Here is a 13304-nt window from a genome sequence, read left to right as displayed (position 1 = left end):
CCACTCCTGGCAAGGGAAGCGTGACTCAGCAGAGTTAAGAGCCCAGAGAACCAAACTGCTGCGACCTCTGCTCTGGCCACTGTGCAATCCCCTCCTACATTGAAGAGGGCTGATGTGGGCACCAACACAGCCAGCTGCAGCAAGGACAGGGGCAGGAGTAAGTCATACAGTGTGGTGGCCTTCATCCCCATGTTCTTACATCCTCCATCCGGCAGGAGTGCTGGGTGCCTGGTCTGGTGGCTGGAAAGCTACAGTCACTGTTTTCCACAGGGAACTAACGGGCAGATGTGGGGTTATAAACACGGACTGTTCGGTGTCATAGACGACTGGAAATGTAGCTCAGTCAGTAGAGTGCTTGCCTGGGCATGAAGTCCTGCGTATGATCCCTGGCACAAACCAGGCATGGCGGCATGAGGGCCAGCACTCAGGGGGTGGAGCCACAAAGATCAGAAGTTCAAGGTCATCCTTAGCTTTAGAGTGAATTCAAAGTCGTGGGACTCTGCTGGATAAGGCTGAACTCTGACTTCTCGGGATAGCGGTTTTTCGCCACTGAATGCCTGGGGCTTGACTGCCAATTAAGGTGCTCAAGGCACTGATGGCGGAGCTTCCTTGGCAGCTGCTCCACCACTGCTAGCTCAGAGCTGACCCTCTAGTGAGGCGGGAACTCACCCTAAAGCAACCTAGCTCCCTCTGAGCAAGAAACTGGCCCTTGGGACCTTTGATCCTGAGGTCCGTCCGTTCTCGCCCAGAGGCAGCCAGTGCCTGGACCGACCCAGGCTGCATGCGGAACCCAGGCCAAGCTGCCGGACGCTGCATGACAAAAGTCCGTATGAGCTACGTAAGACTCTTTCTCTTTGCTTGTTTGTTTGTTTGTTTGTTTTGTTTGTTGTTTTTAATTTTTAATTTACTTTTTATTATTGATTTTTTTTTACATATACATCTGTATTATTACACCTACGTAAAACAAACTCCATATAGCAAAAGAGCCACAGAACAATCAGGAATTACATTCGTGTTTCATTTTTAGTGTTTTGGCAGCCTCAAAGAAAACATCTTTCCTATTTGGTGAGTCTAAAATTCTGAATGTAAATCAATATCTATCATATCTCATCTCTAGCAACTTAAAACATCTGTCTAGAGCTAAAGACATCTTAAGCCCTAACCAACTAAGTTAATTGTGAAACTAAACTATTTGGTCTTCAAGCCCAACAGAGACTTAAGGAGGAGTAAACATCTTCAAATGCCACATTCTGAGGTTTCTGAAGACCTTACCTGTCTACAGGATCATGCCTATCTGTTACATCCAGGACGTGTATTCTTGTGATATAAAGAGAGTAGGAATTGAAATGACCACGATTTGATCAGCTGACAATCAGCTCGTCTAACTTAGTTATCCTAAACAGCCTGCAGTAGCTTTTTAAAATAGGAGGTAAACCTTGTATTCTACTTGAGTGGTATAGGTGCAATACCTCACAATACAGAGTGTGTGTGGGCATACATATATACACACACACACACACACACACATATACACACACACACATATACACACACACACACATATATACACACACACACATATATACACACACACACATATATACACACACGTATATATACACACATATACATATATATATACACACACATATATACACACACACACATGCACACACACATATACACACACACATATACACACACACACATACACACACACATATACACACACACACATATACATAACGTGAGTGAAGAACAATCTTACATTTGAATTCTAAATCAATGGATCCAAATTAAACTTATTTTGCACCAACATATAAATTTCTATAGCAATAAATTAAAAATAACCCTGTGTGTACAGTGAAGGGCCTTAAGTTGAGGATAAACTCAACAACCCACTTGTTGTCATCTCTTCCCCATGCACCTCCACATCCCCCTCTCTTTCCATCCCCATCTCCACACCCATACAGAATGATAAGGGAAAAGAGACATCCCTGAGTCCACCCTTGTCTTCTCTCTGGGTAAGACCAATAGTAACTTATACCCAACCCCAGTGAAAATAAACACCTGCCCGCCCAAACTAAGGCACCAGCCAAGGACAATACAGGCGGTAAACTTTAAACCCCTACCCAGATCTAGCCAATGGTCAGAATATTCTCCACAGTTGAGTGGAGAGTGGGATATGACTTTCTCACGTACTCTGGTGCCTCCTGGAGGGGGAGACCTGGTGGCACTCAGAGGAAGGACAGCAGGTTACCAAGAAGAGACTTGATACCCTATGAGCATATACAGGGGGAGGTAATCCCCCTCAGGAACAGTCATAGGGGAGGGGAATAATGGGAAAATGGGAGGGAGGGAAGAATGGGAGGATACAAGGGATGAGATAAACATTGAGATGTAACAAGAATAAATTAATTAAAAAAAAAAAAAGAAAAGAAACACCTGAAGCCCAAGAGAGCCCAAGGAATATAGGTGTCATTCTCTTAAGGTTTCTTCCAGCTGATAAGGGACAAATAACACCTTTGTAGAGGCCCAAATAAAATTGGGGAAAAGGTAGGAATAGCATTTGTGGTCCAGTTTCTTAATGTTGAGAACTGTCAGACTTAATAAAAGTCCTGTGTGGGACAGTCTGAAATGCTGGACCAATTGGGTACAGAAGCTTTCTTCAAAGCTGTCCTGTTCTGATGGAGAACAGCAACTGAAGCACTTGGTGCTGAAATATGAAGGATGCAGGATGTCAGTGTCCAGCATGCTGAGGGGAATGAATCCTGTCAGGTCTGGTCCAGCTTCAAAGTCTGGTTCTTTTGCTCTGAAAACATAGTTTCTCACAAGCTTTATACAGTCCTAAAATTATAAGTGTATGAGGTGTGCATGGTGCACATGACAATTAAGGCTGGTTCTCTGCTCTTTGCAGGAGCAGAAGAAAGACATCTGTAAATCTTCATTCATGCCATACAAAGAATGGCATCTAGTCCTAAGTCACATGTATTCTGTAACCAATAAGAAGCATTGACTATGCATAGACATTCATATCTCAGCCTGTCTCAGAGCTATTCCCATGTAGTGGGATTAGGAATGTAAGCTACCTGTTTGTTCTGCAGCTTTTTTTTTTTTTTTTACACCCTGATTGTAGTCCCTTCACTCATTACCTACCAATCCCACTGTCCCTCCCTCATCCCCCTTCCATCCCTCCCCCAGCCCTCAGAATGGGCAGACCTCCTCCCCTAATATCTGATTTCAGCTCTTCCTGCATCCTCTTCCTCTGTGGTCTGGTAAGTCCTCCCAACAAGGAGGAAGTGATCCACACTGGAGGACCAGAGTCTATGTCAGAAGTAGTCCCTACTTCCCATGTTGTATGGAGACTGTGCTGCCTATGTCCTGCAACTGAGCTGAGTGTCTAGGTCCTCGCCATGCATGGTCCTTGGTTGGTGCATCAGTCTCTGCAACAACACCCTCCTCCATGCAGATTTTTTAAGTGTATATTTTATTTATTATAATGTATTCACCTTACCTCCCGATTGTTATCCCCTCCCTCTTATCTTCCCTTTGCCACCCCCCCTCTTCTGTTTATTCCCCTCCCTTAAACCTCTGGGAACAGCCTATCATCAGGGTAGTCTGCATGCCCTTCCACTGTGTGCCTACTAGGCCATTTTGCCAAGGAGCAGTGACCAAGTAGTGGGCCCTGAGTGCATGTCAGAGGGTCAGCAGCAGTCTCCCCCTTCCCCCATGTGGAGAATTGGCAGTTCACTGGCTACATCTGAGAAAGGGGTCTTGGTTCTCTGAATGCATTGTTCTTGACTGGAGACTTAGTTTGTGCAATCCCCCTGTGGCTCAATCCGCAGGACCCTCCCATGTCCCCGCTCTTACCTGCAACTCTCAGCACACTGCCCAGTGTCCAGCTCCAAGTCTCAGTATCTGTCCCTATCCCCCGCTGGGTGGAGACTCTAAGGACATCTACGTTGGGCTAAAAATCCACTTATAAGTGAGTCAATACCATGCATGTCTGAGTAATCTCACTTAGGATGATCATTTCTAGTTCCATCCATTTGCCTGCGAATTTCAAGATTTCCTTGTTTTTAATAGCTGAGTAGTATTCTATTGTGTACCACAGTTTCTTTATCCATTCTTCGGTTGAGGGACATCTAGGTTGTTTCCAGATTCTGGTTGTTATGAATAAGGCTGCTATGAACATAGTTGAGCAAATGTCGGAGCATCTTTTGGGTATATGCCCAGGAGTGGTGTACCCGGGTCTAATAGTTCCTGAAAACTATTTCTGAGAAAGTGCCATATTGATTTCCAATGTGGTTATACAAGTTTTGCACTCCCACCAGCAGTGGAGGAGTGTTCCCCTTTCTCCACATCCTCGCCAGCATGTGTTGTCACTGAGTTATTGATCTTTGCCATTCAGATAGGTGTAAGATGGAATCTCAAAGTCATTTTGATTTGCATTTTCCTGATAACTAGGCATGTTGAGCATTTCTTTAAGTGTTTCTCAGCCATTTGATACTCCTCTGTTGAGAAGCTTCTGTTTAGCTCTGTACCCCATTTTTTAATTGGATTATTTGGTTTGGTGGTATTTAATTTCTTGAGTTCTTTATATATTTTAGATATTAGCCCTTTGTCATATGTAGGGTTGGTAAAGATCTTTTCCCAATCTGTGGGCTGTCGCTTTGTTCTGTTGACAGTGTCTTTTGCCTTACAGAAGCTTTTCAACTTCATGAGGTCCCATTTATTAATTGTTGATCTTAGAGCCTGAGCTGTTGGTGTTCCGTTCAGGAAGTTGTCTCCTGTGCCAATGAGTTCTAGGTCCTTTCCAACTTTTTCTTCTAACAGATTTAGTGTGTCTATTTTTATGTTGAGGTCTCTAATACACTTGGACCTTAGTTTTGTACAGGGTGATAAATATGGATCTATTTGCATTTTTTACAAGTAGACATCCAGTTAGACCAGCACCATTTGTTAAAGATGCTGTCTTTTTTTCCATTGTATGGATTTGGCTTCTTTGACAAAAATCAAATGCCCATAGTTGTGTGGATTTATTTCTGGGTCTTCAATTCGACTCCAATTGTCAGCGGGCCTATTGCTATGCCAGTACCATGCTGTTTTTATTACTGTTGCTCTATAACACAACTTGAGATCAGAGGTCTGAAAGATCTTTTATTGTACAGGATTGTTTCAGCTGTCCTGAGTTTTTTGTTTTTCTATATCAAGTTGAGTATTGATCTTTTCAGTTCCATAAAATATTGTGTAGGTATCTTAATAGGGACTGCATTGAATCTGCAGATTGCTTTTGGTAGGAAGGCCATTTTTACTGTTTCTTCCAATCCATGAGCATGAGAGATCTTTCCATTTTCTGCTATCTTCTTTGATTTCTTTCTGCAGAGCCTTGAAGTTTTTTCATATAAATCTTCCACTTGCTTAGTTAGAGTCACACCGAGATACTTTATATTATTTGTGGCTATTGTGAAGGGTGTAGTTTCCCTAATTTCTTTCTCAGCTCATTTGTCATTTGTATACAGGAGGGCTACTGAGTTTTTCAATATTATTTTAAAATTTGCCACTTTGCTGAAGTTGTTTATCATCTGTAGGAGATGCTTGGTAGAATTTTAGGGGTCACTGATATATACTTTCATATCATCTGCGAATAGAGAAACCTTAACTTCCTCCTTTCCTGTTTGTATCCCCTTGATCTCCTTTAGCTGTCTTATTGCTCTAGCTAAGACTTCAAGTACTATGTTGAAGAAATATGGAGAGTGGGCAACATGAGATTTTTGAGGTGATCTTGGATTCTGTTTGCAAGTATTTTATTGAGTATTTTTGCATCTGTGTTCAAAAGGGAAATTGGTCTGAAACTATCTTTCTTTGTTGGGCATTTGTGTGGCTAGGTATTAAAGTGACTGTGGCTTCATAGAATGAGTTCGGTAGTGATCCTTCTGTTTCTATTTCGTGGAATAGTTTCAGGAGTACTAGTATTAGTTCTTTGAATGTCTAGTAGAATTCTGAGCTGAATCCATCTGGCTCTGGGCTTTGTTGTTGTTGTTGTTTGAAGACTTTTGATGACTGCTTCAATTTCCTTATAGGATATAGGACTATTTAATTTGTTTGCCTGCTCTTGAGTCAACTTTGGTAGGTGAAATTTATCAAGAAAATGGTCCATATCATTTAGATTTTCAAATTTTATGGCATTAGACTTTTGAAGTAGGATCCAATGATTCTTTGGATTTCCTTGGTATCTGTTGTTATGTTTCCCTTTTCATTTCTGATTTTGTTAATTTGGGTATTCTTCCTTTGCCTTTTAGTTAGTTTGGCTAAGGATGTGTCTATCTTGTTGATTTTCTCAAAGAACCAGCTCTTGGTTTCATTGATTCTTTGAATTGGTTTCTTTGTTTCTAATGTATTGATTTCAGCCCTGAGTTTGATTATTTCCAGCCATCTACTATTCTTGGGTGTGTCTGTTTCTTTTTTTCCCTAGGGTTTTCAGGTGTTCCATAAGTTGCTTGTATGCGATGTCTCCAATTTCTTTATGAAGGCACTTAGTACTACAACCTTTCCTTTTAGCGCTGCTTTCATTGTGTCCCAAAGGTTTAGGTAAATTGTGCCTTCATTTTCATTTGATTCTAAGAAGTCTTTAATTTCTTCCTTTATTTCATCCTTGACCCAATTATCATTGAGTAGAACATTGTTCAGTTTCCATGTGTTTATAGGCTGTTTGTTAATTCTATTGTTGTTGGTGCTCAGCTTTAGGCCATGGTGGTCTGATAAAATACAGGGGATTGTTTCAGGGGTTTTGTTTTGTTGTATTTGTTGAGGCTTGTTTTGTGACCGGTTATATGGTCGATTTTGGAGAAGGTTCCATGTGGTGTGGAGAAGAAGGGTGTTTGGGTGAAAAGTCCTGTGGATGTCTGTTTGATTCATGACTTCTATTAGCTTGATTATTTCTCTATTTAGTTTCTTCCTTGAAGATCTTTCTCAAAAAACAAACAAGGGAGTACATGACAAGGGGCAGAGGCTGCTGGAGACGGCATGTGGATGAGGAGACAGAGTGTGGCTGAGAAGACAGTGTGTGACTGAGGAGACGGCGTGTGGCTGAGGAGACAGAGTATGGCTGAGGGGACGGCTTGTGACTGAGGAGACAGTGTGTGGCTGAGGCCTGTAAGGAGTGATGCTGTGACCCTTTAATACAGTTCTTCATGCGTGGTGACCCCCACAACCATAAAGCTATTTTCTTTTCTTTTCTTTTTTTTTTTTTCATAAAGCTATTTTCATTGCTACTTTATAACTGTGATTTTTGCTTCTGTTATAAATCGTAATGTAAATGCCTGATATGCAGGCATTTGATATTCGACCCCACAGGGTTTCGACCCCCGTGTTGAGAACCACTGTCTTAGACACTGATACTCCAGCCACAGTGAACCCTTCACTGACAGGAGTGAGTACAACCCCATCTTGAGTGACTCAAGCAAGAACCCTTTCCCACGGCTCCAAAGTTCCTAACCCCAGAAAACTGTGACGTCAGAAATGTATGGTGCCCATGATACTAACCTATAGGGTTATTTGTTCCACAGAGATAGCCTCAAATGGCCTCCCACACAGCAGCTCTCTTAATGACTTACTGGGTACTTCACCAAGGAAAGAGGTTTAACCAAACAAAGCCAACAGCAGGGAGGTGCATTAAAAGCAGTCAGCTTGCCAGGCATGGTGCCACACACCTCTAGTCCCAGTATTAGGAACCCAGGCAGGTGGAGCTCTGCAAGTTCTAGACCAGCCTGATCTACATAACAAGTTGCAGACCAGCCAGAACTGTATGATGAGACCCTGTTTCAAAAGCACAAAAATCAAGGCGGGTGCATCCTGTTGCACACCAAGAACAACACATCACTTTTTGGTATGTTAGTCAAAAATGCGTAGGCAAAGTGTGTGCGTAACATGGAGGGAGGGAGTCAAAAACTAACGGGAGTTCTATAAAATAAAAGGTCAGGATTGTGAACGGTAACAACAGAGGGACCGTCCAGATGAAAGGAGAGGGGAGACAGGGACGGCCTAGCGCAACATGGGAGCTCTGAAGAGCAGTATTAGCAGCGCTCCTGCGGCTCAGCGAGTGCGCGTCAGCTGGCAGAGGGGTCCGAGCCAGCCTCACAACGGACTCCAGGGCGCATCCACAGCACAGCAGTCAGGCTGGGCATGCTGAGAAACCTTTTATACTGTTTTTGTCACCTTTCTTGTTAGGATATTATTTGTAATGAAAAATATTCAGAAATAAAAGTAATGTGTTCTTTACAAAAAGTTACCTAATTCACAACTAGCAACTTGAAGAAAGAAAAAAGCTACAAGATGCACTTTGAGCAAAATGAAGACAATCTTGGTGGAGAAGTTAGACATGCCGAGAGCAAGGAATGAAAACATGTAAATTAAGCTGGGGAAGTGGGTAAAGTAAATAAGCTGGCGAGGCGGGTAAAGTAAGCTGGAGAGGTGGTTCAGTGGGTAAGGAAGCATCCTGACAACCCTCAGGCCTCACATGGTGGAGGCAGAGAACATTTTCTCATTCTCTCTCTCTCTCTCTCTCTCTCTCTCTCTCTCTCTCTCTCTCTGTGTGTGTGTGTGTGTGTGTGTGTGTGTGTGTGCGTGCGTGCGTGTGTGTGTATGTGTGTGTGTGCGTGTGTGTGTGTGTGTGTTATGTCTGTCTATCTGTCTCTGTCTCTCTCTGTCTTCGAAATAAATTGAAACGGGCAGGAGGATTGAGAGTTCCTAGCTAGTCTGAGCAACACATTAACACCTGGTCACAAACACACACACACACACACACACACACACACACACACACACACACACACAAAGAGGTTGAGGGACAAGGAGGAAGAGGGAGAAGGGGACAAGGGAGAGGAAGGAGAGACAGAAAGGTAGAAAGACAGACAGATGATAGATCAGACAAACAGACGATAGACAGACAGACAGACAAATAGATTGATTTTCAGGCAGGATCCCAGATAGCACAGGCTGGCCATTTCACTGTGGAACCAAGGGCTGGGATTATAGGTGCGTACTACCACACCATACAAACAAAAATTCTTAAAGAGGCAAGACCCACTGACCACTGCTGTACACGTATAATACATATACAATTATATATTTACAATGATAATGTATATGAGCTAAAAACATGCGAAATAAAATCCTGCCAGTGATGGCATGTAAGCTGTGTGTTTGCAGTTGGTGAGGCTGTGTTTGTATCATCCAGGCCATGCAAGTGCCTAAATAACAATGCTCTTTGATGAAAAATGTCCCTTCATGGTCACCATAGTAACCGCTAAAAGAAAAGCAGAATGTTGTACAATTTCTAAGCTAATAGGGAAACCTCGACAGTAACTGAAAGACACCCAAGAATCCACAGAGAATAAGGAGCAGAGAAATGGAGGTGCCAGCGAGGAAGGGTCGGCCTCACTCCAGATGCCAGGGCTTAGCGGAAGTCTACAGCGACAGACAATAAATAAATAAAAATAACAGGACTTGTATCAGAAGAAGAGAAGCTATAGGAGCAGAGGTTTCTAAGACTGAGACACACAGGACAGGCAGCCAACTCACAGGCAGGAAAGATAAGCAGTCCCAGGCAGGCATAGTGGCAACATGCCTTTAATCCCAGCTGGGAAGCAGAGGCGGGAAGGTGTGAGTTTGAGACCAGCCCAGTCTGCATACTGAGACCTAGTTTCACACACACAGAAGAATGCATAATACCTCCAATTATAGTATCAAAACTACCATGAGGCACCGAGTAGCCCAGCGGGTACAGCTGCTGACCATCTGACTGAAGGTTAAGTACCCAGGAGGCTATGAGAGTAACACAACGGCGGGACAGACATCACAGCAGCCATGCGCGGGTAGTGGAGCATCTTAAGAACATGGAAGAACGAACGACACAGCGCTCGGGAGGCAGAGGCAGGCGGATCGCTGTGAGTCCGAGGCCAGCCCGGTCTACAAAGTGAGTCCAGGACAGCCAAGGTTACGCAGAGAAATCCTGTCTCAAAAAACCAGCCAACCCGAAACAACAAACAGAATACCACCTTCTCACTTAGTCCAGCATAGGTGTCCAGCGGGAGACCTCCTGACCACAAGCAACAGGTCACTGATGCTTCCGGGTGTCCTGTGAAGAGCTGCGATATCTGAGGACACGTGAGCAGAACACTGAGGTTTCCATCCTGTCAGCACACCTCAGATCGCCCAGCATGGACACCCCTGGGATGGTTCTATAAGAAGTGGTCTCCCCAGAGGCTCATGTGTTGAAGGCTTGGTTGTCAAGGCGGTGGCGTTCAGTAAATCTGACAGCCAGATTTTTTTAGAAGGTGACAGGGTCCTGAGCATGCTGACACCTTCAGTGCATGCGTCCACGGACAAGTTCACTACAGACCTCACAGATTCACCAGCCAACGCCGCTCACCAAGGGCGAGTGACAAAGCAGGAAGTGCTGGAAGAAAGTATAAAATATCCTGTCAGCAGGCAATAACATTGCTAACTAAGAAAACAAAAACAACCCAAAAGGCTCAGTCGGCAGATGACAGAGAGCAACAGACGCAACGGCTTCCACGCATCCACATCACAGGCAAGTGCGAGACACAGAGGAGGAGGAAGTCCCTCTCACGGTACAAACAGAACTGAGCCAGCTGTAGTGTCACCATAACAAGGTAAATCTTTACACAGAACGCGCCCAAGCCCTCCTGAGACACAGAAGTGGACTTCACAGGAGCACTCCGAAGTAAGACCGCCCCCACTGAAACGATGTGTTTGTTCTCAAATTCATGGAAAAACACCCCCCCACTGAAGTAGGGAAACTCCCAAGGGAAGTGAATGTTGAGGTGCCAGGCTGTCAGGTATTAGGCCCCTCCCCGTCCCTGTGCAGTTTATGAATGACCTACAGACCAGCACAACCCACGAGGGAGCCCAGAGGACTTCAGTATGACAGGCTCACCACATGACAAACAAACGCCTTTCACAGCCACAGCAAATATAGATTTTTTTTTTTTAAACAATCAGTACTGAAACAACCTGCCAGCTACTAAGAAAGATCAGACAAGAAAGATCTCTACAGTGGGAGAAAATCCAAAGGATCAATGGTTTACACGTAACGACTAAATCCTGGTGGAGAGTCAGTCTTCATCCCTTTCAGCCTGGTTCTGGCTCCCCACCCTGAGGACCCAGGCTGGCTGCTGAGGCTTGTCACAAACGTCAGGGATGCCACTCTGGGAGCATCTTTTCTCCTGACTGCCCAGCTGTGTGGCTCCATTGCCGACTCGTTCTCAGACCTGTGCGCACGAAGGCAAGTTCTCTACCTCACACACCCATCTGAGAAAGGATCCCTGATCGGCCAACAGATCGGTCAGCAGCTTATTTTTTCCACTTCATTTTTTAAGATGTATTAATTGTAGGTGTTTTGCCTGCATGTATGTCTGTGTACCACACGTATGTTTGGTGGTGCTCTGAAGTCAGAGTCGGACCCCTGAAACAGGTGTTATGGATGGCTGTGAACCACCATGTGGGTGCTGGCAACCAAACCCAGGTCCTCTTCAAGAGCAATAAAGTCCTCTTAACCATCAAGCCATCTCTCCAGTCTCTCACTATTATAATAAAAGCCTATATTCTATTATGTGATTTCTTATTTTTTCTGATCATGACTTTGTGAATTGAAAATACCCTTTTTTACTACCGAAATTGTATTTACTTGTATGTGTTTACCTTCGTGTCTGTCTGTGTTCCCTGTACATGCAGAATTCCAACGTGGCCGGAAGGCGGCATTGGATTTCCTGGAGTTGCAGTTGCATGTGGCTGTGGCTGCCGTGTGGATGCTGGGAACTGAGCCCGGGTTCTCTGCAGGAGAGACATCTCTGTACCGCTCTCAAGTGGAAGTGAATAGCCACAAGAGACTGTGTCCCTTGGCTACAAGAGACTATGTCCCTTGAGATGACAGCTGACATGTCTCTGCCACTTACCTCAACAACTCAGACTCCATCCTCCACCTTACATCAGAGCATAGTGGCACTTGGTTCTGTAGAAGAGTACAAGAGAAATGACCATCTTTATCAGAGCATCTGTGGCTCCCTCAAGACTGGGCTCTTCGGGTCCCCTCCCTCACAAGACTCGGGGGAAAGTCTTACGGGTTCTATAGCATGAGTGCGGAAAGCTAACTGCAGGGAAAACTCCATCTGCACAGCTGTGAGGATGTCCTCACCCACTGGGTGAGAGGCTACTGTGCTGCGCCCTGTAAGTAACCCCTCACTGTGCCCGAAATATGCCCAATAAACCCGCTGGCCCGGTGAGCTGGGCTTGGGTGGAATTTTGGTTGGTCATGGGGCAGTAGGATGTCATCGAGCTATGTCCACATCACTGCAGGTCCAGTGAGGGCACACGGTCTCTGCAGCAACCGCCCAACCAAAATCACCCGAGACAATGCGTTAGCTAGAGTGGCTGAATTCCAGCAAAATCCTGTTCACACTGTAAGGTCAAGTTAGAGGGCTTCCATTTTCCCAGCCATTTAGAAATGTAAAGCCCGTGCTTACTTTGGTGGGCCATACAAAAACAGGAAGTGGGTTGTAATTGACTGATGCTTAATCAATCTTTTGCCATGGGCAGGAAACTGAAACCACTTCACCCAGTCCTTCAGAACTTTCCTGTCAAGGCGACAAAAAAGGAAACAGTCTTTGATGGTTGCTAGAGTGTAATAAATCTCCTTGGTGTCACTTCATCTAGGATCCAGTGTCCCCTATTTCTGTATTCGAGGTATGGCCCTCAGCAGTCTCATAAGGGCCTACATGAAAATTCATGTGGATGAGGAACAATACTTGAAGACTGGTGTGCAAGTAGGCAGGAGGAGTTATGGCTGCCAGGATAGCACTGACTGGCAGTGTGGCACTGGCGGTGTAGCACTGCGAGGCCCCTGTGCCAGTGACCCTGTGTGCTGCCATTCACGCCTGTCACAACAGTGAGTCAAGTGGACACTGGATCCAGTGGATACAGGGGCCTTGGAAGAGAGCAAATGGTCCAGGGACAAGGCAGGGGAAACGTAGTGTGGATTCTTCAGGGGCTTCTGGAAGCTCTTCGTATGTCACAGTAAATGCAGACAGTATCAGAGATAAACCTCGCCAACATTTCTATTTTTCACAGTAGACTTGTCCAAAGAAAAACCCTGTAGGAGCCCTGTATGTCATTCTCCCCCTCCCCCACACCTCAGTTTTTTGAGACAGGATTTCTCTGTGTAACAGCCCTGGCTGTCCTGGACTCACTCTGTAGATGAGGCTGACCTCGAACTCAGAGATCTG

Source organism: Acomys russatus, chromosome 8 (assembly GCF_903995435.1).
Source record: "Acomys russatus chromosome 8, mAcoRus1.1, whole genome shotgun sequence".
Classification (NCBI taxonomy): Eukaryota; Metazoa; Chordata; class Mammalia; order Rodentia; family Muridae; genus Acomys; species Acomys russatus.
This window is presented reverse-complemented; position numbering follows the sequence as displayed.